The sequence below is a fragment of the Gorilla gorilla genome, chromosome 1 (genome assembly GCF_029281585.2).
Source record: "Gorilla gorilla gorilla isolate KB3781 chromosome 1, NHGRI_mGorGor1-v2.1_pri, whole genome shotgun sequence".
Taxonomy (NCBI): Eukaryota; Metazoa; Chordata; class Mammalia; order Primates; family Hominidae; genus Gorilla; species Gorilla gorilla.
The window spans coordinates 61231239-61257875 of NC_073224.2; the positions used below are offsets into that span (position 1 = coordinate 61231239).

The 26637-nt window shown below is 36.2% G+C and overlaps 1 long non-coding RNA gene across 1 annotated transcript; it reads right to left on the reverse strand.

Moving 5' to 3' along the window:
* Positions 1-6698: 6698 nt before the first annotated feature.
* Positions 6699-25951, reverse strand: LOC129532379 (uncharacterized). Its single transcript, XR_008678098.1, has 3 exons — positions 25915-25951; positions 18240-18286; positions 6699-6752 (listed from the first exon to the last, which is right to left on the reverse strand). It is a non-coding gene; the product is annotated as an uncharacterized lncRNA (long non-coding RNA).
* Between the last annotated feature and the right edge of the window lie 686 nt (positions 25952-26637).

The following is a 26637-nucleotide window of genomic DNA, read 5'->3' on the forward strand; positions in this document are numbered from 1 at the left end:
CTTAAGGGAAGTATTCATAAAATAAATTTTCACAAATTATGTCTGTGAAGAATTGAAAAACCTGATTCTTGAAAAAAAATTCAGGCTTGAGAACATCTTTTAATCTTATTTTTAACCTTGGTGTCATTTTTGCCCTGCTGTCCCCCCACCTTCCCACTCAGGACTTCCAAAATAATTTTACCAGTTTTATTTTAAGAAGGCTGAAAGCACAATTATCTGTCTTTAATGAATATATTTACAATTCACTTGAAAATAAATATTTTTATGAGTACAAAAAAGAGAACAGACAAGAAAAATTATATTCATCACTAGGATTTATAATCAGAATAACTTATTTCTTTTTCTTGTTCATATGACTATTTAGGTTTAGAGCAGCACTATATATTTAACAAATGTTTAGACATTGCCAAAGCATTAGGAGCCTTTACACATAATAAAAAGTAACTCAAGTGGTTTGGGCATTAATGATTAAACATAGTAGTCCTGTGTTTCTTTAACAACAAAGGGATAGATCAGTTGGCTCTAATTTAGGTCCAATGGCTAGAAAACCATCGGACTTTTTAAATCCTAATGAGTTAAGTTGTTTATTCCTTTATTTTGATTCATATGCAGTCATAATGAGAATTGAGAGGCAAAGAAAGATTCAAACAAATTTTAGGATTGTTTTCCCTCTGTGAATGATTTTCTTATTAGTATATATGGAAGAATGCTTCTCATAGACCATTATTCTTTTCTGTCTGCACTCCTAATTTCTAGATTTATAAAGAATTATTTTTGTTTGTTTTTAATGATAGGGTCTTGCTATCTTGCCCAGTCTGGACTTGAACTCCTGGACTGAAGCAGTTCTCCCATCTCAGTCTCCTAAGTAGTTGGGACTACAGGCCAATATACCTATTATGAATAATTTTTATACACTCTTTTTTATTTATTTAGATAAATTTAGATAGATTTACTAAACTGTTTATTTTTATACGATTATTTTATTGGTGAGGTTATTACCTTTGTCAAATTCTATAATAATTATAAGCAATACAATAGGGAAATCTAAAACTTAGTTTTTGTTTTAATAACAAAATTTTATCTGCCAATAATATCACATCAGTAGTTATTTTGCCTGCATTTATCAAACAAGAGAAATACCTTATATAATGAGATATTATTTAAAATTAGTATTTATTTTATTCATAATGGAAATTATTATAATAAATATTAGCTGTTAAAACAACTTTATATTACATATTATGGTTTGTATAAAAACATAATAGGTTTTTTTTTAGTGTCATTGTATATCATTTTCTGTTCTTTCTGGGAAAGAGACACACTCAGGACTCATTAATATGATGCATTTTATAACATAAATTAGCATATATGTAACCCTAGAACACTACATTTCTTTAGTTTCTAGTCTAGACTTTTATGAAATAAAGTAAATTATTGTACTGAATTTTAAACATATTAAGACTTTTGATAACAATTAGAGATTTATAATCTCTATTTGTTTCTGTTTTGGCTCTTTGAAACTCATATTCTCTAGGTAAACAAGAGGAAAGACAAAAAAAGGAAACTAATTTATATACAAGAATTTGTGCTTCTGGCGACAACGTAGTAACAAAGACTAAAATTTGTTTTTTTTTCTTCAAATAGGCAATCAATAAAATATATGATACAAAGTTCTCAAATACTGGAAAACAAACAACACAAAAAAATCCTTGAGAAAAGGAAAATGAATTGAGGTAAGCTCTCAATCAACCCAGCTTATTGCTTGGAGAAAGTTTCCAAGTTGAAAAACAGATAAGGGAGCTCAAACACAAGCTGTGTTGAGGATCCAGAGTTTAGAGATCCAGAGGTTAGTACAATTTAACAGGTGAAATAATGGAGAGGAAAACACTGTAATGATAGAAGAAGCCAGGAGTTCTGTAAAAGTGCCCTCTTGAAGCTTTGTCTGAGTGCCTGAACTATGTATGAATGTGATACAATACTGCAGCCAGGCAATAACCCACTGAAAATGAATGTGTAGAACAATCCCTGGAGCTCATACAAATTGGCCAATAGGTCATACTTTAACCAGCCAGAGTAAAAAGCCTCCCCAAATATGGGACACCACATAGAATCTTTAGAATAGTCTGTTTTACAAGTGGTGCAAAATTAGTCCTAAACTAAAGACTGCTCTGGATATACCATGATAAGGTTTAAACACAAGTCTCTAAAACTTCAGAGGATTCTATGTAAACTAACTGTATCTAAATAAAGTTCAATGATATTCCTAGAGACATAACAAAATTTAACACCAATCAGAGTAAAATTCACAATGTGTAGCATCCAATCAAAAATCACCAGGCATTCTAAAATAATATAAAATACATTTATCACCAAGAGAAATAGTCAATTGAAACAGGCACAGATATAACCCAAATGATAGAAAAGGTAAACACAGATATTAAAATGCCTATGCAAGTATCTTCCATGTGTTTGGGAAAGTAGAAGAAAACACAGCTGTGATAAGGAGAGAAATAAAACTGCTAGTGGAGAAAAACATATCAAAAATGAGAAATACATTTTATAAGGCTAAGAGTATCTTAAACACTTTAGGAAACAAGATTACTGCACTTAAAGGACATAATAAAATAAATTAGCCTAATAAATAGCATAAATACAAGACTGTAAAACAGAAAAAGAAAAACTAAATAGAGCACCAATAAGTTGTGAGTTATTCTCAATTTGTCTAACATCATATGCAGACATACCTTTTGCACTGTACTTTGCTTTATCACTCTTCACAGATATTATGTTTTTGACAAAAGGATGAAATGTGGTAACCCTGAGTTGCTCAAGTCTATTGGTATCATTTTTCCAACACCATGTGCTCACTTCATATCTCTGTGTGACATTTGAATAATTCTTCCAATATTTCAGACATTTTCATTATTTTGTGTGTTATGGCTCTGCTGATTAGCAATTCTCTTGTCATTCTTTCTCTCCTCAGGCCTCCCTATTTCTCAGCCACAACAATATTGAAAGTAGGCCAATTAATAACCCTACAATGGCTTCTAAGTATTCAAGGGAAAGGAAGGGTTGCACCTCTTTCACTTTAAATCAAAAGCTAGAAATGATTTAATGCCTAAAACTGAGATAGGCCAAAAATTTGGGCCTCTTGCATGAAATAGTTAGCCAAGTTGTGAATGCCAGAAGTTCTTGAAGAAAATTAAAAGTGCTACTCCCACACACACACACAAACGATAAGAAAGCAAAACAGCCTTATTGCTTATATGGAGAAAATTTGAGTGGTCTGAATAGAAGATCAAACCAGTAACAGCATTCTCTTAAGCCAAAGCCTAATTCAGAGCAAGGTCCTAACTCTGTCTAATTCTAAAAAGGCTGACAAGTGAGGAAGCTGCAAAAGTGAAGTGGGAAGCTAGCAGATGTTGGCTCGTGAGCTTTAAATAAAGAAACCATCTCTGTAACATAAAAGTGCAAGGTGAGGCAGCAAGCACCAAGTCAGAAGCTGCAGCAAGTACCAAGTCAGAAGCTGCAGCAAGTCATCCAGAGGATTTAGCTAAGATCATTGATAAAATGGCTACACTAAACAACAGATTTTTAGCATGTACAAAATAGCCTTCTATTAGAAGAAGATGCCATATAACAGTGGTCCCCAACCTTTTTTTGGCACCAGGGACCAGTTTCATGGAAGACAATTTTTACCCACAGACAGGGGTGAGGGGGATGATTCTGGAATGTTTCTAGCACATTAAATTTATTGTGCACTTTATTTCTCATATTACCTCATTGTAATATATAATGAAATAATTATACAACTCCCCATAATGTATAATCAGTGGGAGTCCTGAGCTTGTTTTCCTGAAACTAGACATTCTCATCTGAAGGCGATAGAAGATAGTGACAGATCTTCAGGCATTAGGTTTTCACAAGGAGCATGTGACCTAGATCCTTTGCATGCACAGTTCACAGTAGGGTTTGCATTACTATGAGAATCTAATGCTACCACTGATCTGACAAGAGGTAGAACTCAGGCAGTAATGTGAGTGATGGGGAGCGGCTGTAAAAACAGATGAAGCTTTGCGGGCCACTTACCTCCTGCTGTGCGGCCCAGTTCCTAACAGGCCATGGACCAGTATTGGTCCGTGGGTATCCAGCCCCCCGTTGGTTGGGGGCTAGATAGGAGAAGTCAGCGTCTGGCTTCAAAGCTTCAAAAGATAGATGGACTCTCATGTTAGTGTTTAATGTATCTGATGACTTTAAGTTGAAGCCAGTGTTTGCTTACCATTCTGAAAATCCTAGGGCCTTTAAGAATTATGCTAAGTCTACTCTGCCTGTCCTCTATAAATGGAGCAACAAACCCTGGATGACAGCACATTTGTTTATAGCATGGTTTGCTGAATATTTTAAGCCCACTGTTGAGACCTATTGCTCAGGAAAAAGAAAGAAAAATATAATCTGCTTATTGACAGGGTACATGGTCACCCAAGAGCTCTGATGAAGAAGTACAAGATTAATATTTTTATGTTTGCTAACACCACATCTGAAGCCCATGGATTAAGGAGTAATTTTGACTTTCTAGTCTTATAAATATATTAGAAATACCTTGTGTAAGGTTGGAGATGCCATAGATAGTGATTCCTCTGGTGGATCTGGGCCTAGTGAATTTAAAAACTCTCTGAAAAAGATTCCTTATTGTAAATGCCATTAAGAACATTTGTGATTCATAAGAGAAGATAAAAATATCAGCATTAACAGGAGTTTGGAAGAGGCTGACTCCACACTCATAAATGACTTTGAGGGTTCAAGACTTCAGTGGAGGAAATAACTACAGATGTGTGGAAATAGCAAAACTAGAATTATAAATGAAGCCTGAAGATGTGACTTAACTGCAACAAGCATATGATAAGAATTGAATGGATAAAGGGTTGTTTCTTATGGACAAGCAAAGAAAGTGGTTTCTTCAGATGGAATCTACTCCTTGTGAAGATGCTCTTTGTTGAAATGCAAATAACGGATTTAGACTGTTTCATAAACTTACTTTAGAAAGCAGCAAGGTTTGAGAGGATAGACTCCAATTTTGAAAGAGGTTCCACTGTGGGCAAAATGCTATTAAACAGCATTGCCAGCTACAGAGAAATTTTTTGTGAATGGGAGAGTCAAGCAAGGCAGCAAATGTCATTGATGTCTTATTTAGAGGAATTGTCACAGCCATGCCAACCTTCAGCAACCACCACCCTGTTCAGTCAGTAGCTATCAACAAGGCAAGATCCTCCAGCAAAAATACTCCAAATTGCTGAAGAGTCAGATGATCATTAGCATTTTTAGCAATAAATTATTTTGTAATTAAAATATGTACTTTGTTTAGACATAACGCTGTTGTACATTTAGTAGGCTATGGTACAGTGCAAGAAAAACATTTATATGCACTGGGAAACCAAATATTTGTGTGACTTGCTTTATTGCAATATTTATTACAGTAGTCCGGAACCTAACTTTCAATATCTCTGAGATGCCTGTAAGTTGAATCTCGGAAGAAGAGGAGAAAGTGGTAGGAGAAGAGGGCAAGATATACTTGAATTAATAATGAATATTTATTATTTGAATATTATTGCTTCTTTAAATTATTGAATAATTATTTTTTAAAATGTAGAATTTGAATTATTTGAAAAAGAATTGATATATTTTTGACAAAATTATAAACCCACTCTATTAGTTTCACTCTACTACAGTAACCAATTACCAGCAGTTAGTGGCTTAAAATGACACAAACGTGTTATATTAAAGTTCTTGAGGTCAGAAGTCTGCAATGGATCTCATCAGACTAAAGCCAAAGTATCAGCAGTACCACATTTATTTTTGGATGTTCCGGGTATAATCTGTTTTCTTGTCTTTCGCAGCTTCTAAAGGCTGCCTGCATTTCTTTGCATGTGCCTCCCTTTCATCTTCAAACCGATAATGGGCCTTTTGAGGCTTTTTTACATAGCATAACTCTGATGCTGACTCTTCTGCCCCCAGCTTTCATTTTTAAGGACGCTTGTAATTGCATTGTGCCGTATGGAATGATCTAGGATAACCTGTTATTTTAAGGTTGGTTTATTACCAATCTTAATTTCATTTGCAATCTTACTTCTCCTTTTCCATGTACCATAAGATATTAACAGATTCTGCGGATTTGGACTTGGACATCTTTGGGAGCCCATTATTTTGCCTCCTACACCTATAAATCCAAGAAGTTCAACATATTTTAAGCAGAAGAAACATGAAGAAAGACACACCATAATCCAGTTGCTAAAATCAAAGAGAAAGCATAAAAATACAAGGTAACCAGTCATTTAAGTTGTAGAACAATGCAAATAATACTGCTTCCAACATAACCATAAGGAAAAAATCATCTCCAAAATCATAAAGTATCTTGAGCACATCAGAGAGTTGAGCTCACACAACAGATAACTATCCAGACTTTCAAAGAGAGAAATGCTCTTGGAATAATGATAGCGTAAATGAATTGTTTCAGTTTTGCCAAAGCGAAGAAGAAACTGATAGACTCTTAAAAACAAATTAGAAAAAAAATCAGTAAAACCCTAAAAAAATAATGTTAAAGCTAAAGGTTGGGCTGCTATATAAGTTTGGAAAAACTGAGGGTCCCAAATGTAAGATGAGGGTCCCAAACACTCAGAAGATCTTCTATATTGTTTTCCATCGGGTGTTCTCACAAAACAATGTGGCTGGGGCAGTCGTCCATAGAGAGCTTCCCTCTGTAAGACAAATGTTCACAAAATGATTGACAGTTGCTACAAATGAGCACAGACCTCTGCTGATATACCTGTGACCTTTTCTTCTAAGAAGTGAAAATAAACTGTGGAGGAAGAAGCAGCAAATATTTGTCCTTCAGAACCCAAAAGGAAAAAAAAGTCAGTTGATTCAGTTGATTCTACAAGAGAAGCAAAAACAAAACTGGTCTATGGGAGAGATAAAATATAATAATAATAACTCTGTGATACCCAAGATGAAGTCAAACTTCCTTTGAAGCTCAAAGGGAGAAAGGGAATGAAATCCCTATCTTGGGTAAGAGACAACAGAGATCTTGAACAAAAAAAACTCTAAATCTAAACCAAGTAGAAGATTTCTATCCCTGTAGAGGAGCAGAAAACTCATTCTCAAGATTAAAAAAAATTAAAAATAAAATAAGAATTTGGACTGGGGTGGGGTGTATGAAGGGAAATCTGAAAATAGCCTCAGTTTCAAGGCCATAAAGACTGGAATTCATCTAAGATTGTAGTTGTCCTATGACAACAGAGAATACCCCTGTTCCTGCAATAAAGTTTTGCACTGAGTAATAACACTTACCTACCCCTGGAGGAGGAGCAAAAGCATGAAGACAGACCCTATCTGTATTATAAGTGAGCAATAAATAGTGAAAGTTAGTGAGCAGCAGGTAAACTGAGAGGAAACCTTCAGGACCCCCCACCCTGAACTCAAGGCAAGAGGAGATAACTATTAGCGGATATGGAATTATGGGCTGCACTGGAGATAATTATAGCAATGACGAATTACAAACTCAGCTTAACTTCAACTTTCGACTTCCAACTACGTTGACTCCAACTTTCACATTAACAACCTGACAGAAACTGCCATATCCAGATGTAAAGGTCATTTATTTACCCAATATTGAGGTATAATATTAAGTATGATAAATTAAAGAAACGTATTAAAACATTAGTATGGCTACTAAAATGATATACCTGTTAAGCATTAAAACATAAGTAGGCATTTATAATATGTGCTTACAAATAGGCGAGTGGCATAGGACTTAATCTCTTTGTGTTGAAAAAATACTTCACAACTCATACATTTTATGAAATTGTTCTGTATGTGGAAAGTCCTGAATTAGAATTTTAAAGTTTTTCTCTAAATTAGTGTTTAATTAATATAGAACAGCACTCAACTCCCTGGCCTCTATTGGTAAATTCAACATATGTTTATTAAAAATATTAATTTATTACATGTATCATATATACAATATTAATAACATACTATATATTTACATAATATATAACAATAACTATGCATGTAAACAGTCATGTTCATTACTATTAAATTATATTTTGTTTTATTAAGTAATTTGGTTAATGTTATGAGCTCAGGTTTGAAAATGACTACTAACATGTTTTTCATAATTCAATAAATAAAGCTAACAAAGATTAACAAAAAAGAGAAATCATATAACACACATATATATGTAAAAATAATCTTCATATTTGCTGAACAATCAACCATTCTAAGTCTTAGAAACCCAGTTAGTTGAAAAACCACACATCACAGTTATATTCAGTTTTTGCCCTTAAGATAATTTAGTTAAACTTTAAAAGCACATTCTTTTTATTAATGGTAATGAGGCAGACAACCTTTTGGTTAGACAGCTTGAGAAAGGTCAAAAAGGCTAGCCTTTATGGAAATCGAATTTTGAAATTTAATTCAGACTACACAAAGAAAGAGAAGTTGTCTTGCACCTATATTAGTATATATGGATAGCCAGGTGAGTTTTAAAAAATATTTAAAATGGTCTTACTTAAATTATTTGCCTTAAAATATAGCTGCTGTTTTCAAATAGCCCATGATGTAAGCATTTCAGCAGCTGAAAATCCATGGATTTATGTATATTACCAGACAAACATTGCACAAATTATTCAGTCTGGCTGTCTACTTTGATTTAATTGGAGAGAGAAATTGTAAACAGTTCTATTTATATTCCGTGGACATGGTACCTCTAAAGGCAAAACTGAATACATTTTATCATTGTTAAATAAAAAATTTGTTTATAAAGTCAGTTTCATAGATAACTAAAAATAAACACCAATTATTTTTAATTTTTGTGAAAAGTGAAAACAGTAAAGGGAAATATTAACTATCATTACATGTAAACTTCTATTATGGATTACACGATTATACAGTTTTCCATTAAAAACATCTCTATTTTAATTCATGGAGCCTGCTTTTTTTTAAGACAATGGCAAATTCCATATATATGTGTGTATATATATGTATGTATATATATGTATGTGTGTGTATATATATATACATATATATGTATATATATACATATATATGCATATATACACACACACACACACACACACACACACACACACACACTACATTTTCTGTGTCTATCTGTTGATGGACATTTGTTTCCACATCTTGGCTATTATGCCCAGTGCTTCAATCAACATAGGATTGATAACATCTCTTCAAAATCCTGATTTTGATTCTTTTAGATAAGTACCCCAAAGTGGGATTTCTGGATTGTAAAAAAGTTATATATTTATTATTTTGAAGAGCTTCTGTACTGTTTTCCATAGTTACTGTACTACTTAGCATTCACACAGTGTGCAAAGGGTTCTGATTTCTCCAACATTTTCAGCAACACTTCTCTCTCTCACTCTTTTTTGACAGAAGCTATCAGAACATGTGTGAGCTGATATCAGGCTTTAAAAAAAGAAGGCAAATCTACAATACGCTGCAGTACAGATGAACCTTGAGGAGGGGGAGCTAAGTGCAATAAGCCAGCCACAGGAAAATAAATACTACATGATTTCATTTACATGAGGTATCTAAAATAGTCAAATTCATAGTATGAAATTCTGGAATTGTGTTTGCCATGGACTGACAGGAGAGGAAAGTAGGAGTTACTAATCAGTAGGCATAAAGTCTCAGTCAAGCAAGATAAATAAGCTCTAGAGATCTGCTGTATGACATTGTACCTATAGTTAATAATAATGTAAGCAAATATTTTCAATCCTTTTTGGCTAATATTTATATTTTAAATTTAAGATGACTTATTTTCCAGCTTTTACCTTTATTTATATGTGTTAAATTACTTGTGCTTAAAATGTTAAGATTCTCATTCTCTCAAGGAAACTGTTACTTAAAATTGTTTGATTCCAGGTTTCAATTTTAGCATTAAGCAAGTCTGAATTAAAAATTAAGTTTTCATAATGTATAGTTCCGCTCCACAGAATTCTAACCTTTCTCAGTTATACCACGTGGGATCTCAAAATACACACATTCACATTCATTTACGCTATTTAAAACTTCCCACAGAAAGATTTATGTTATGAACTATATATATATGTATCCAGTCAGCATATGTACATATATATGAAATAAGAACAAACTATATTATGCTTTTATTTTTCTTGTCCCAGTCTACATCATCTTTATGATTTTAAAGGCCTGGAGTTGTGAAAACACTTACTTGAAATTTCAGAAATAATTTTACTTGGGAAACAGAAGAAATTTTAAAACCATCAGTAAGAATTTTCTAGATGAATAAAAGAGTGATTTTCTTTCTTTGTATTTTATTCCAATAACTTGTGGTGAACAGGTGGTTTTTGGAGCTGGGTGAGGCCTTTCACTATGGGATATCCCTCACTTCCCTGGTGAACTGTATGGCACAGCAGAAGCAGCCATAATCACCACTGAAACATAACCTCATTGGCCTGAGAACCACCCCTCCATCCACCACAGTGACCACAGCAAGCCCCACCCAAGAAGATTCTGAGCTGAGACCCATATATCCCTGCCCCACCTGATGGTATTTTTCCACCCATCCTGGTAGCCAAACACAAAAGTCATAAAGTCTTGGGGGCTTTATGGCTCCACCCATTGCCTGAGAAACCAGAACACCTACCCTGGCCAACACAGGGCAAGCTTATATCCCCCTACTACTACTGCAGCTGGTACACTCTTGAAAGCGCCACCTCCTGGCTTGAGGCCAACCAACTCAGACCTTACAGCAACTCATGACAGAAAAAACCTGCTCCTAGGAAGAAGAAAACACAGCTAATATCACTGCCAGCAACATCCTGGCTAACCAAAGATCCTGAGTCTGTCCACGTGACAACTTCACTGCTAGCATAACCAGCATTCGAGAAAGCCAGCACACCAAACATATCTACAACCAAGGATTCTCACAATCTACTTCACTCTCCTGCCACCTCCACCAGAGCAGGTGCTGGTTTCTATGGCTGAGAGACCTGAAAACACATCACATCACGGGACTCTTTGCAGAAATTCCCTAGCACCAGCCCAGAACCTAGTAGCCTTGCTGAGTGGTCAGACGCCCAATAATAGTCACTGCAGTATGGCTGTCAGGAAGCCCCATCCCTAGGGGAAGAGGGAGAGCACCACATCAAGGGATTACCTTGTGGGGCAAAATAGTCTGAACAGCATACTCTGAGTTCCAAATATTTCCATGGAAAAAGTCTACCCAAATAAGAAGGAACCAGAAAAGTAAATCTGGTAATATGGCAAAACGTGGTCTTATAACACTCCCAAAATCACATTGGCTCCCCAGCAATGGATCCAAACCAAGAATAAATCTCCGAATTGCCAGATAAATAATTCATAAGGTTGATTATTAAGCTACTAATTGACATACAGAGAAAGGTGAAAGCCAAGGGCAAAGGATATAAACAGACACTTCTCAAAAGAAGACATTTATGCAGCCAAAAGACCCATGAAAAAATGCTCATCATCACTGGCCGTCAGAGAAATGCAAATCAAAACCACAATGAGATACCATCTCGCACCAGTTAGAATGGCCATCATTAAAAAGTCAGGAAACAACACATGCTGGAGAGGATGTGGAGAAATAGGAACACTTTTACACTGTTGGTGGGACTGTAAACTAGTTCAACCATTGTGGAAGTCAGTGTGGCGATTCCTCAGGGATCTAGAACTAGAAATACCATTTGACCCAGCAATCCCATTACTGGGTATACACCCAAAGGATTATAAATCATGCTGCTATGAAGACACATGTGCACGTATGTTTACTGCAGCACTATTCACAATACCAAAGACTGGGAACCAAGCCAAATGTCCAACAATGATAGACTGGATTAAGAAAATGTGGCACATATACACCATGGAATATACTATGCAGCCATAAAAAATGATGAGTTCATGTCCTTTATAGGGACATGGATGAAGCTGGAAACCATCATTCTCAGCAAACTATCGCAAGGACAAAAAATTAACACCACATGTTCTCACTCATAGGTGGGAATTGAACAATGAGAACACATGGACACAGGAAGGGGAACATCACACACCAGGGCCTGTTGTGGGGTGGGGGAAGGGGGAGGGATAGCATTTGGAGATATACCTAATGCTAAATGACGAGTTACCAGGTTCAGCACACCAACATGGCACATGTATACATACGTAACTAACCTGCATGTTTTGCACATGTACCCTAAAACTTAAAGTATAATAAAAAAAATTCAAAAAAAAAAGAAATTTAAAAAAACTATAACAGGATATGAATAGAAAATTCTCCAGTGAAATAGGTATCATAAAGGAAAACAAATCATAACTTCCGAAAATGGAAGACACACTTAGAGAAATACAAAATGCACTGAAAATTTTCAACAATAGACTAGAACAAATAAAACAAAGAACTTCGGAGCTTGAAGAAAAGGCTTTTGAATTAACCCAATCAGAAAAAGACAAAGAAAAAAAGTAAAAGTAAACAAAGCCTCCAAGAAATTTGGGATTATGTTAAACAGCCAAACCTAAGAATAATTGGTGTTCCTGAGGAAGAAGATAAATCCAAAAGTTTGGAAACTTATTCGAGGGAATAATTGAGGAAAGCTTCCCTGGCCTTGCTAGAGATATAGACATCCAAATACAGGAAGTTCAAAGAACACCTGGTAAATTCATCACAAAAAGATCATCACCTAAGCACGTTATCATCAGATTATCTAAAGTGAAGATGAAGGAAAGACTCTTTAAGAGCTGTGAGACAAAAAGAACAGGTAACCTATAAAGGAAGACCTATCAGATTAACAGCTAACTTTTCAGCAGAAATCTTACAAGCCAGAACAGATTAGGGTTGTATCATTAGGCTCCTTAAACAAAATAATTGTCAGCCAAGTGTTTTGTATCCAGCAAAACTAAGCTTCGTAAATGAAGGAGAGATAAAGTCTTCTTCAGACAAACAAATACCAACAAAATTCACCACTACCAAGCCAGCACTGCAAGAAATACTAAAAGGAGATCTAAATTTGAAACAAAACCACAAAATACACCAAAACAGAACCTCCTTAAGGCATAAATATCACAAGGCCTATAAAACAATAACACAATGAAAAAAATAAGGTATTTAGTGAACAACTAGCATGATAATAGAACAGTAACTCACATCTCAATACTAATATTGAATTTAAATAGCCTAAATCCTCCACTTAAAAGATACAGAATGTCAGAATGGAGAAAAATCCACCAACCAAGCTTCTTCAAGAAACTCACCTAACACATAAGGACTCACATAAACTTAAGGTTATAGGGGTGGAAAAAGATATTCTATGCAAATGAAAACCAAAAGTGAGCAGGAGGAACTATTCTTATATCAGACAAACAGACTTCAAAACAACAACAATAAAAAGACAGGGAGATTATATAATGATAAAAAAATTAGTCCAACAGGAAAATATCACAGTTCCAAATATATATTCACCTAACACTGAAGCTCCCAAATTTATAAAACAATTACTTCTAGATGTAAGAAATGAGATAGACAGCAGCACAATAATAGCGGGGGACTTCAATACTCCACTGACAGCACTAGACAGGTCATTAAAACAGAAAGTCAACAAAGAATGGATTTAAATTATACCTTGAAACAAATTGACTTAAAAGATATATACAGAACATTCCATCTAACAATCGCAGAATATACCTTCTATTGAACAGCACATGAAACTTCCTCCAAGATAGACAATATCATAGGCCACAAAACAAGTCTCAATAAATGTAAAGCAATCAAAATTACATTAAGAATTGTCTCAGACCACAGTGGAACAAAACTGCAAATTAATTCCAAAAGGAACCTTCAAAACTATGCAAATACATAGAAATTAAATAATATGCTCCTGAGTGATCTTTGGGTCAACAATAAAATCAAGATGGAAATTTAAAAATTCTTTGAATTGAATAATAAAAGTGACACAATTTAGCAAAACCTCAGGGATACAACAAAAGCAGTGTTAAGAGGGAAGTTCATAGCATAAATGCCTACATCAAAAAGTCTGAAAGAGCACAAATAGACAACCTAAGGTCACATCTTGAGGAAGTAGAGAAACACGAAGAAACCAAACCCAAACCAGGCAGAAGAAAATAAATAACAAAGATCAGAGCAGGACTAAATGAAATTGAAAGAAACAAACCAAAAAACAATACAAAAGGTAAATGAAACAAAAAACTGATTATTTGAAATGATAAAATTGATAGACCATTGGTAAGATTAACCAAGGAAAGAAGAGAGAAGATCCAAATAAGCTCAATTAGAAATGAAATGGGAGATATTACAAACAATACCACAGAAATACAAAATATCATTCAAGGCTACTACAAACACCTTTATGTGCATAAACTAGGAATTCTAGAGGATATGGACAAATTCCTGGAAACATTCAACTCTCCTAAATTAGTTCAGGAAGAAATAGAAACTGAACAGACCAATAACAAGTAGTGATTGAAATAGTAATTAAAAAAAAAAGTCTGAGACCAGATAAATTCACAGCTTCTACCAGGCATTCAAAGATGAATTAGTACCAATCTTACTGAACTATTTCAAAAGATAGAGAAGGAGGGAATCCTCCCTAAATCATTCTATGAATCTAGTATCACTGTAATACCAAAACCAGGAAAAGACATAACAACAAAAAAAAGAAAACTACAGACCAATATCTTTGATGAACATAGATGCAAAATATCATCAAAAAATACTAGTTAACTGAATCCAACAGCATATTAAAAAGATAATACTCCATGATCAAGTGGGTTTCATACCAGGGATGCAGACATGGTTTAATATATGCAAGTCAATAAATGTGATACAGCACATAAACAAAATTAAAAACAAAAATCATACGATCATCTCAATAGAAGCAGAAACAGCATTTGACAAAATCCGGCATCACTTTATGATTAAAACTGTCAGCAAAATTGGCATAGAAGGGAAATACTTCATGGTAATAAAAACCGTCTAAAAGAGTGATTTCTATAGCATATTTTGTTTCAAAGCTGCTCATTATACTGCTTTGGCCCCATCCTCTTTAAAGTGAAGCTATCGAAATAATAAGTTTGGAGCATTTGAGTTTTTATGAAACTTTCTGTTGTACTTTAGTGTCTTTTAATATGATAAGTGCTACTGACAGTTCCTTTTGGGCTAGTCATAGATCTATGGATTCATTTTCATACTGAAGCTAGAGGGAGAATCTAAGACTAGAAAGATAAAGAGGCAGGCCAAGAAGAAATGTGTTAGAGTTGAGTAACATAACCAAGAGAGGCTGTAGAGATTGTTCTGTGCTTTTAACTATTTATTTACTCCCTGAAATAGATTAATATTTTAATGAAAATGCTATCATTTTGTTATATATTTCTATTGTGATTGTTTTGGGAACGTATCATATATAATTAATATCCAGGACACCATCATTTTGTTAAATGAGAAATATAAATGCACACACAAATCACGTTAAGCCCCACACTATTCTTTCAATTCAAATGACACATTATGTTAGAGACGTTCACTGATTTTTGGTGGTTTAGCACCACATAATGAAAATGCAAGATTTTCAAAACTGCTTTTCAATAATAGCCACAGGGAGCATGTCACACTTCATTTATATATCCTTAAAAAATATTCCTAGCTAATGAAAGCTGAAGTTTATAAATATCAACAGATGTCAAATTATTTGAGTAGCTGTCTCTTGTTGATGTTTTTTAAAGAATTTCTTTAGGGCCTATACACATCATGAGAAGTGAAAAAAATGCTATTTACTATTTGGTTGGAAATTGCAGAACAACGCCTCTGAAAAATATTATTTCATGTTAATGTCCAGAGACTGCTCTTCTATGGCTGGGTATAGCAGTTCCACAAAGATGTAGACAACCAAGAACTTTCTACGTTTCTTCTATGTAATAACTAATCTGTCATGGTTATTTTGCTTCAAATGAGTGTGGCAATGCCCAACATCATATCCACATTCCAGCCACCATGAAGGCATAAAGGGAAGACAAATGCATTTCCTCTTGTTTTAAGAACACTTCCTAGAATTTCCATCAATTTTGCTCACGTGTGATTTGCCAGATCTTTGTCACATGATGACACCCTGTTGCTAAGGTCAAAGAATATACTCTTATTTGGCACAGCCATATGGCCCAATAAGATTCTAGTGTTTTGATGCAGAAAAAAAGAACAGATAATGTGAAACAATTAGCAATTTCTGCCACAGCCAGTTTAATTAGATACCCATAAATTTCTGCCCTCACCTTTTTACACACATAGAATGCATTCATCATTTCCCCAGGGAAGACTACCCAAAGTCTTCAGCTCAAGTTTTGAAGAACCAAAGTCTTCAAGTTCATGATATAAGGATAATATTTAACCTCCTTCCTTATAAAATGCTAAGTCCTTATGGTCTTGTAATCTATAAAATAAAGGGCAGGTCATTTGTTCCAAACAAAGAGAAAAAAAAAATAACAGCATCTAGAAATACCTGTTTGGAAGAGGGTAATTGGAAAACATAGCAACTAGTGGTCTGTAGCACTTATGAAATACAATTCAAGTGAATTAGTAAAGGCCCTTTTTGATTATGGCAGAGGAAGTTCCTTGTTTAGCCCATTTGGGCTGTCTACTTCTGCTTCCTGAAAAGAAATCTTTTCACCAATATCCTCCCCGAATCATGACTGTCTTTTGGGAGGGTCTGTCTCTCTCTTTCCCTTTTTAAAAATAATTTTTAAATGGCAAATAAAAATTACATACATTTATGGTGTATAACATATTTTGATATATGTATATATTGTGATATGACTAAATCAAGCTAATCAACATATTCATTACCTGTTATACTTGCTCAGTAAGCTTCGTGGCTGTATCTAAGGTGGGCACTGAGAAATATGACTGTCTTGATGGTTACATAACCTGTATAACCTATGTCCTGCTAATACATTTTTGAGGGCTGGTGTATATTTTTCAGGATATATAAATTATAGGAAATTTCATGTCAAATTTGCAGTCTCTGTGGCAATGAATTTTTCATCAAATGTATAGGTTTCTTATTTGTTTCTCAGTTCTGTAAGCAAGCTCCTATAAGCAAATAATGGTGTAGACAGTTAAAGTCTGAACACTCTGGTCCTTTACTTACTGGGCTCAGTGTTATGCCCACCATCACCACCACCTGACCGATGACTGTTTTGAGACCACCTGAAGCAAAAACACTCTTAATCTGATCTTTACTAGTATGCTGGCTGCTGATCTGGTGTAGAATTTTTGTGAAAGTGCTTAAAAAGATTCTGCAGCACAATTATGCTAATGATGTCAATACAAGCCACTGATTATTATTGTTTTGATTACTGATATAGGCTGGTTTAAAATAGCAAAACTCAGATTGTAGAACTGTGTACAAAGTTCTTAGTGTAGAAAGGTGACCTGTAGATAGAGGTCACCAGAGCAGACATGTTCCATCTCTGTTTGCAAACTGACCAGTTGTAGGATTTTGCAAATATAGGGTAAAGATAGGGTAAAAGCCAACATGCATCTACATTTTACATATTTCTATCACTTTCCTTTATGATAAGATATGTGCGTCTGCTTTCCATGGTAGTGCTGATTATAGTTTTTATCAAATATTTTTTCTGTAATGCAATAAGGTTATTATTTCAGCTTGCAATATTTAAATCCTTGATAGCTGATGTGCAACTACTAATTTAATGTCACACATTCTTATGTAAGTGTAGATTAATATGTAGAATACATAATAATTATGTAAAATATAGTCATTTATTATAACCTGTGTCCACTTATGGAATTCCATATTAATCATATTAATTAGGGTTAAGTTTGTCTATGAGTGGGGGAAATAGAAGGCCAGATAACATGAATGAATCAAATGTGGTTTAAATTTCTTCATTAAAAGTCCAGAAGTTGACTGTCTAAAACTGGTATGGCATAAGTCAACAGAGACTTCAATTATTTTCAGCTTGCCATTCTGCCATTCCTAAAATATAACTGCCATTTTTTCATGTTTCACTCTTAATTTTTTGCGCCTACATTTTCTTTAAATAATTTTTACTTTCAAGGACATAAAGTAAAATCATGACTTTTTTTTTAGTTTTTAAAATTGCTAAGTGGAATAGATACGATTTCCTCAAAATCATTAGGTCAGTCTTACCAGATTCCAGAGGATGGAAAACCCAGGTGTTGCTAGCAGTACTCATCCTGCTATGAACAATGACACCTTAAGATCTCAGGGTAATATAGAGTAGACAGACATTATTTGGCTCAAAGAATGTCAGGATATATTATTGCCTGCATTCCAGCCACTAAACCATGGATATCAAGCAATGTCCGGTACAAATTAGTCTCAGAGAGTCTAACTTGCACATGCTTTGCAAATCTTAAAGTATCTTCTCTAGTTTTATTTCCATAGCAACCCCAAATAAGAAATGCCTGAGAAAAATATCTAATGTTTAGCTTATCCATAAGCCTTTTCTTGCCTTTTTGTTTTCCAGTCTGCCTGGATCACTGGTCACCATATTATATTCATCAAAAATCCTAAATCACCTAGATTTTATTTAACCACTAGGATGGTGGTTCTCCACAACGATGGTGACATCACCTGAACCATGCTGAAAAGCTTAGAGAGACTTTGTGTTTAACAGTAGGGATCCACAAATAATGAGGATGATTATTGGCATTGAGTTGGCAAGGGCTATATGTTCTAACTTCCAAGTGCTCCAAAGAATCATTCATTAATATATGTATATGAATATGTACACACATACATGTGTATATATACCAAAATGGTAAAATATTGTTTATAAGTTTTTCATACTAGATCCTAATTTTATTTAACCTATAAAAACAACACATTTTTGTAGAGCTTTGATATACACTGAGTTTTTCAGGAATTCAATGATTATTTGCAATAAAAGACATTTGCACGCTGTTTGATTTGAATCTTTACTGAAAGCTTCTTGCAGTTTAAAAAAGCATATCACACCATGAATGATACTATCAGTCATTACAGAATACTAAATAAATCAGTCTGTTTTTTATTGTATATATATTGTGATTCTATGCTGAGGTTCAAATATATAATTTTGTTGTTTTTTTTCCAGCATAGCTGTGCCCACTTGTATATATACAGACCTGCAAATTTGAATGCAAATTGTTTTCTTTTATACTATAACATATTAACATACATACAAACAATATTTTCACAGTTATTACTCTAATAAATAACTCTTCATTGTTGGGACTGCCAAAATAGCTTCCCAACTTGTCTCTTTGCCTCTAGTTCTCCACACTCTTTGCCTCTGTTCTCCACACTCAACATCAAAATTTAGATTAAATTAGATACACTCTTTTCTTAAAATATTTTAATGAATACACTTGTTTGTAAACATTGTATTCAAATTTATTTAATTATGCAAACTTGTATATCTTTTCACAGTTTATATGTGATTATATAGGCTATAATCCTGGCTTATAACACGTAGAGCCAAAGTAATCATTAACTACATATGAAAATTCCACTTTCAAATAGCCTCTATGATGATTTATAAACAACTGGGCATATTTTCTGACAATGACATTACTTCTTGACTGTTTTTCACCTGGGATGTACCAGGATAAAAGTGATGTCATCTGATGTCTTGATGTCAAGTATTCTTCTGGCCAACTCATTCATATTTCCTTTAAAAGACAGGGATTTTTGAGGGTATTTTTATGCTCTTGTTTTTATTATGAAATACAGCATGCATACTAAGGAGAGTGCACAATATCTGGGCAACTTAAGGAATAACAATATAATGAACATGCATATATATGCTTGTTAGGTTTTAAACTTAAAAGAAGTACATTTTAAAAGTCTTCTGTAGGTCCCTTCTAGTCCCAAAAGTATTCCCTGTGCTATATTTCAATTTTTACTTACTATTTATAGACTTTCTAATTATGTGTGTATCCTTAAAAAAACTCACAATGTTCTTTTTCGTTTTAGAATAGTTTTTTAAAATAATGTAGTGTTTACATTTTTCTATCCTATTTCTTTTGTATAGTATTTCAGCATATAAATATGAATCTCACCCAATTGTCCCATAAAATGATGTTTATGTTTTAATTTGATTAAATGTAGAAACTGACCCTCAGTCTTGAAACTTGAGAAAATTACATGTGTTTTATCTGAATTCCTTTCTCAAGAAGCCAACCATCAGGACTCCCAGGTAGTGTCAAGGAACTGAGACTTACTAGATCACCACATCTGGACAATGAGACACGATTTCTCACCCATCATGATGGTCTAAGCAACCACCTGCCTCCTGTTGACAAACTCGTCTTCCTTACCCCTCCCTAATTCCTGTTTTCCTGCATGTAGTTACATTTCTTCCCTGTTATATAAAACCATAATTTTAATTGGTCAAGGAGATGGATTTGAGACTGATCTCCCATCTCCTCTGCTATAGCACCCAATTAAAGCCTTCTTCCTTGTCAATACTCATTGTCTCAGAGATTACTTTTCTGTTCGGTGAGCAGCAGAAACTAGTCTGAACATCTGGCATTTTGGTTAGAGATATGCAACTGAGACAGCCAGGTGGGAGGGGGCTCCACGGAAAAACTCCAACGGGCCTGCGCACTGGGAATGAGCACTGCGGAGAAGCCTTGAGAAGTATGTGGCATTTGCAGTGGGGAGGAACCTGTCCCCTCCCCTTCCTATGTGAAACCTGGAATTTCAGCTGCAGCGGGGAAGCATTCTAGCCAGGACTCTGGCCTTGTGGAGGATCCCTGTTTCGCTCCCTCCTTTTTTTTTTTCTTTTTGAGATGAAGTTTCACTCTTGTTGCCCAGGCTGGAGCGCAATGGCGCTACCTTGGCTCACTGCAACCTCCGCCTTCTAGGTTCAAGCGATTCTCCTGCCTCAGCCTCCCAGGTAGCTGGGATTACAGGCGCCCACTACCACACCTGAACTCAGGTGATCCACCCGCCTCGGCCTCCTAAAGTGCTAGGATTACAGGTGTGAGCCACCACGCCGTGCCCCGTTTCCCCCTTTTTTACCCTTTCCACCCAATAAAACCCTGTCTTACTCACCCTTCAGTCTAGGAGCCTAAAATTTTGTGACCATGGGACGGACAAGGACTTTGTCTTTAGCTGAACTGAGGAAGAGTCCTGTAACATTTTTGGCATGCAACGTGGGGGCTCGAGAAGCAGTGAGTGAAATAGAGACTCAAAACCTATCACTGCGGCTTCTAAGCCTTCCATCCTGGTATTTCACAGGGTAGAGAAAACATGCCCCCCAACCCTGTCACCCCCAGATTCAGGGGAAAGACCCTTTCCTTACTTTTTCAGGACAGACAGGCTAGTGGGGCTCCTTGCTGCCCCTCCCCTCTGTGCCAGGGTTGGGACGCATGGCCCAAGGGTCCCACACAGCCGGCTGGCTGGTTCCCAGCCACAAGCCTTCACCTGCTTCCTTTTCCCCCCAGCCAAGGGGTTCAGCTTTATTGGACAGTAATCAAGTTTTTCCCCTGGTGGAGGGGCCACTTGCATACGAATAAGAGATTCTTTCCCAGGCATTTTTAAACTTTTTTTCTTTCCCCTTCTCTACCCCATCAGCGGTTTCTTTTTTCTTTGTTAGAGGACGTTTTTTTTAGGCCAGGCCCCCATAACTTTCACTATTTATATTTTCTGCAAAGTTTTGGTTGCAAAATCAAGCCTCCATCTTGTTTTACATCCTGAGGTCATGGCCGGTAACCACTTGGAAAGGCTTTGTTTAGCAATCTTGCCTTAGGCGATGAGCCCTCCCTAGTTGGATATCTGCATGTTTTCCTAGCCCTGTCTCTTAAAGGCCCCACCCAGTGACTGGGTTTTCTTCTGCCTGTCTATGTGTGTACTGTGTGTGATGTCTGTAAAAGAGCTCTAATTAATTTGGCCTAAAAAAAGACAAGTGCACGTATCTAATATTTTTTAAGGGAAGTTAAAACTGTGGTGCCTTTCAGCTCACGTGACTTTAATCTTTGAGAAATAAAAACAGCCCTAAAGACTATTGGCAAAATGCAGGTCAGATGCAAGGTTTGCTAAGTGTTTTGAGGTTATAAACTGCTTTTTGGCTTTTGAGACCTGAGGACATATGGAACTAACCATGCCCTTAACTAAGAAGGTAAACCTTGGCTGCAGGTAGCACACAATTACAGCAACTTACCAGGTTTTACCTTAAAGTTTAAAATTGCTAGGAGTTAATTGAAACTACTAGAAATTGATTTACATGCCAGGTGTGTAAGAACAGTAAAATGTGTTTTTTTAGTAAAAGGTTATAATAAGTCATGGAAATGTAAACTTTGGCCTAGGGTTAAAGGATTATTTTGAATTAAAGTAGGAAAAAGCTGAAGGTTCAAAGAAGTGATGGAAGAATTGTGGAAATTAATCTTGCAGAAGAGGTTCTCTGTGTGGACATATTGGCTAAATTCCAAAAAGGGTATTATATGGTTTTTCTGTAAATTGAGCATTGAAATAAAAGCATAACAAGGTTTTCCTAAGGCGCTAATCTGCTCTTTGGCAAAATTTGTAATGGGTTATGAAACTTTTTGCTTCTTTAAGATTTCTGAGTAATCATTTTGGCAAAATAAATAACTTATGGTAATCTGGAATTCTATTTAATAATACCAAGTGTTTTAAACCTGGAGCATTTAACAGCCTTCTGAAAATCAAACTTCAGTTTCAAAATTGTCTTCCCTGGCACCTGGCTTTTGGAGTACTTCAGAGGGCCCCGGCAGTTTCCAGAAAAGAGGTAAACAGGATTATTTGACATGTTTAGGCACATGGGACTGCCACAATGATGCTCAGTCTTCTTTACATTACATTATTGTAAATAATGCAAACATATTCTCCAAAGTTGTGTGGGATTTCTAAAATTCTAATGTCTGAGTATATGCTATCAATCATAATTAAGGTTTTTATGGTAAGACATTGTAAACCACGGAGAGAACTGAACTTCTATGTCAATCATCTTTCTAACTATAACTATACTGGACATTTTGCTATTCACAGACAATTGTCTTGTTTTAATCCTTTTGAAAAATGGTTTTTAATTAACTATAGGACTTTAACTGGTGCTCTTCAATACAGGCTTCTGATAACTTTAGAGATCGTAACATTGGAATAAAGGAAAATATACAGGACTCATAAAGAGCTGAAATGTTTACAAATGCCAAGCAAAACAAGGGCTAACTAGATAGACTGAACTCAGAAAGCTGAAGAAAATCTTTTTGACCTTTACTTGGAATATTGCTGATCCTTGTTTTGTTTTTCAGAGTCAAGAAAACTTATTTTGAACTATTTACAGCCTTTAATAATTGAGTAAGTTATTCTCCCGTGAACAAAATTTGGAGCATGTTTGTTTCTCTCTGCCTGGTTCCTTTAGAATTTGGAAACTTTGTGAGTATTCTTATGGCAATATTGTTGTTTGCATCAGTGCAATAAGAATCCATTTTTCTTTTGCAACAGGACTCAATTGCAGAAAGTGGTTATTTTACCAAGGCCTTGACTGGAAATGTATGCTTTCCTTTAAGGAGTCAAATTCGACTTGCAGAGCTGATTAAAAAAAAAAAAACCATGGGAGAAACTGGCATTATAACCTTGCCTATGGAGTGCCTGGACAGGGTTCCTGACCTATGGTTAGTAAAGAACGTTACTTTCTAACAGGTCCAGGAGCTCCAAATTTATCTTGAGATCTTAAGAGGAGAGAATCACCCAACTCACAGGTATTTTAGGATAAACCTATGGCTGGGGTTGGCTTTAAAAGGTCTTATCTGAGATTCCTTGGGAAACAGAGTTCCATCAGAGCCAATCCAAAAGGCCTACGTAGAAATAATTATTCTTGCTGCACTTTATGCAAATAATCAGGCCAAATATAAGACTAAAGTCTATTTTTGCAAACAACCTGGTCCTATCATGATTTGTTTTTGTTTGTTTGTTTGTTTGTTTTTTTGAGACGGAGTCTCGCTCTGTCACCCAGGCTGGAATGCAGTGGCAGGATATCGGCTCACTGCAAGCTCTGCCTCCCGGGTTCAAGCGATTCTCCTGCCTCAGCCTCCCGAGTAGCTGGGACTACAGGCTCCCACCACCACACCCGGCTAATTTTTTGTATTTTTAGTAGAGACGAGGTTTCACCATGTTAGCCAGGATGGTTTCGATCTCCTGGCCTCGTGATCCACCCACCTTGGCCCCCAAAGTGCTGGGATTACACGCGTGAGCCACCGCGCCCAGCCCCATGATTTGTTTTTAAACAAATGTGAGGACTGGAAAGAGAGAAACTATATTCCAAAACTTATCATACATTTATCATTACATTCTAAACTCACTAGTTGTTTTTAAGTTTTAGCCTACATTTTAGACTAACCCTGCTTGTTCCTGTGAACCAACCAGCAACCTCCAGCTGCAGCTCAGAAAGAACATCAGGGATGGGTAATTAAGAAATCCTGATCAGTATTCTACTGATTAATTATCCTGCAAATCCTGCCAGGTGATGGGAAAAAATAGGATGCCTATCACTCAGAGGTTTCCTTTTGGGATAGTAAAACCAAAGGAACTAACTAAAGCCAAGCACCAAGCACCCAAATCCTAGCAAGCATAACTATAGCCACCAGTTATCTGGGTGTGTCACAAGACATCCTTTCTTCTCCCTTGTGGAGGATTCAGTTCTACAGTTGCACCTTAGCATTTGGCTTATCATAAGGAATCCATGCAATCCCCCCACCGACACATTTTTGTCCCAGATTCCATTCCAAACTTGGGGTCAAAGCCCTAGGAAAGAAAACTGGATCTAAGGGATCCAGAGGCAGATGACAACAGAGATTAAAAGGCACAGTGCAGGTGAGTATGGCTGATTTATGCTGAATAAGCTAACCCCAAGCTTCATGTTTCATGGATAAAGGCCACGTTAATATCCATGGCATAAATGAGGTCTAGAGAAATCCAAGGCTACTGATAGCAGAGGAGATAGCTCATACGTGGGTAAAAGAAGATGATTCCCACCGCCAACACGCCCCTCCCCCCCATGGGTGCAAGCCACTTTTACACCCAAGGTGGCACCTGCCAAGGTTGCTGGGACTCGGGGATGCCAGGACAGAAGAGGAAAGAGGACACTCTTCCATCTCTCCCTCATGTACCTTAGGTGTCTGGTAGGAAGAGAAGGGAACCAGGGACGCCTGCTCCCCTCTTTCTAGATGGGTAGCCATTCATCCTCAGTCTATACACCTTTCAAATGCATCCTGAACCCCTGAATGAAAATAGCTTCTTTTTTCCTTTCTCCTCCCCACTTCTCTCTTCACAGATAGGTAATTGTGTCTCCATACTATGGGACACTCCCCTCAGGTGCATCCTCCAAACTGGAAAGAGTTAATTATTCAAACCTTAAACTGGTTGGCTTAGGATTGGGCTCAGGGGAAGGGAACCCAGAAGCCCAACATGCTGGCAAAAGGGTAAAGTTTCTTTCCCATTCAGGCTTTTGGCTCCCTCTCCCTGTGCAAACTACTAAAAGGCCCCAGAATGTTTGAGCTGTCCCTACTTCCCCCTTGTTTTGTTTTGGTATACGTTTTCTAATAACCTGGTTTGTCTGTTCCTGCCTTCAGGCCATCAGACTCCAAACGGTCATGCAACCGGAGCCTCTGACAATGGCCATTTCTGCTGGGAGCCCTTAAATAGGCCTCTGAGGGAGCTCTGACTGCTATTTCCCCAAAACAGCACCCCTTGTCAGCAGGAAGCAGTTAAGATCGGTCTTGTCCTTATCCTTATTCTAACAACAGTTAGATGTACATCTTTAGAGGGGGGAATGGGACAGACAGGTGGGAGGGAGTACCTGGAAAATTCCAACCAGCTTGTGTGCTGGGAATGCACCCCGTGGTGGAGCCTCTGGAAGTTCTTGCCCTTTGCAGTGGGAAAGAGCCTGGCCCCTCCTCTTCCTGTGTGAAAGCTGGAATTCAAGCTGTGGGCAGGAAGCATTCTAGCAGGGACTCTGGCCTTGCAAAAGATCTCTTTTTCCCCCTTTTTTCCCCTTTTTTCCCCTTTACACTCAGTAAAACCCTGCCTTACCCTACAAACTGTCTGCGAGCCCAAACTTCTGTGGCTGTGGGACAAAGATCCCGTCTTTAGCTAAACTAAGGAAAAGTCCTTCAACACAACAACTTAATTTTATATCATCTTAGACAATCCTTTTGTTTCCAATGCTTGCTATTATAAAAAAAAGACCCTGTTGTAAATAATTTGGGAATGTCTACTTTAGACAAGTTCAAGACTTTCTTAAATATTCAACTGGGAATGGACAAACTGTGTTGTGAAATTTTAAAAGGAATGATATTCAAAATATTTAGCCACAGTAAGGTCAAGGGCAATGCCCTAATAGAATAGAAGCCAACAACTTACTACACTGTTCAAGTGTGGAAACAGACTTGTTCATGGATACAAATGTGTTAATAATTATTAAATAATTCCAGATGGCTTCTACATATTTATATTACCACCAGCAGAAAATGAGGGTTATCTTTGTTCCACTTAGTTAACAGACTTGGATATTTTTGTGAGA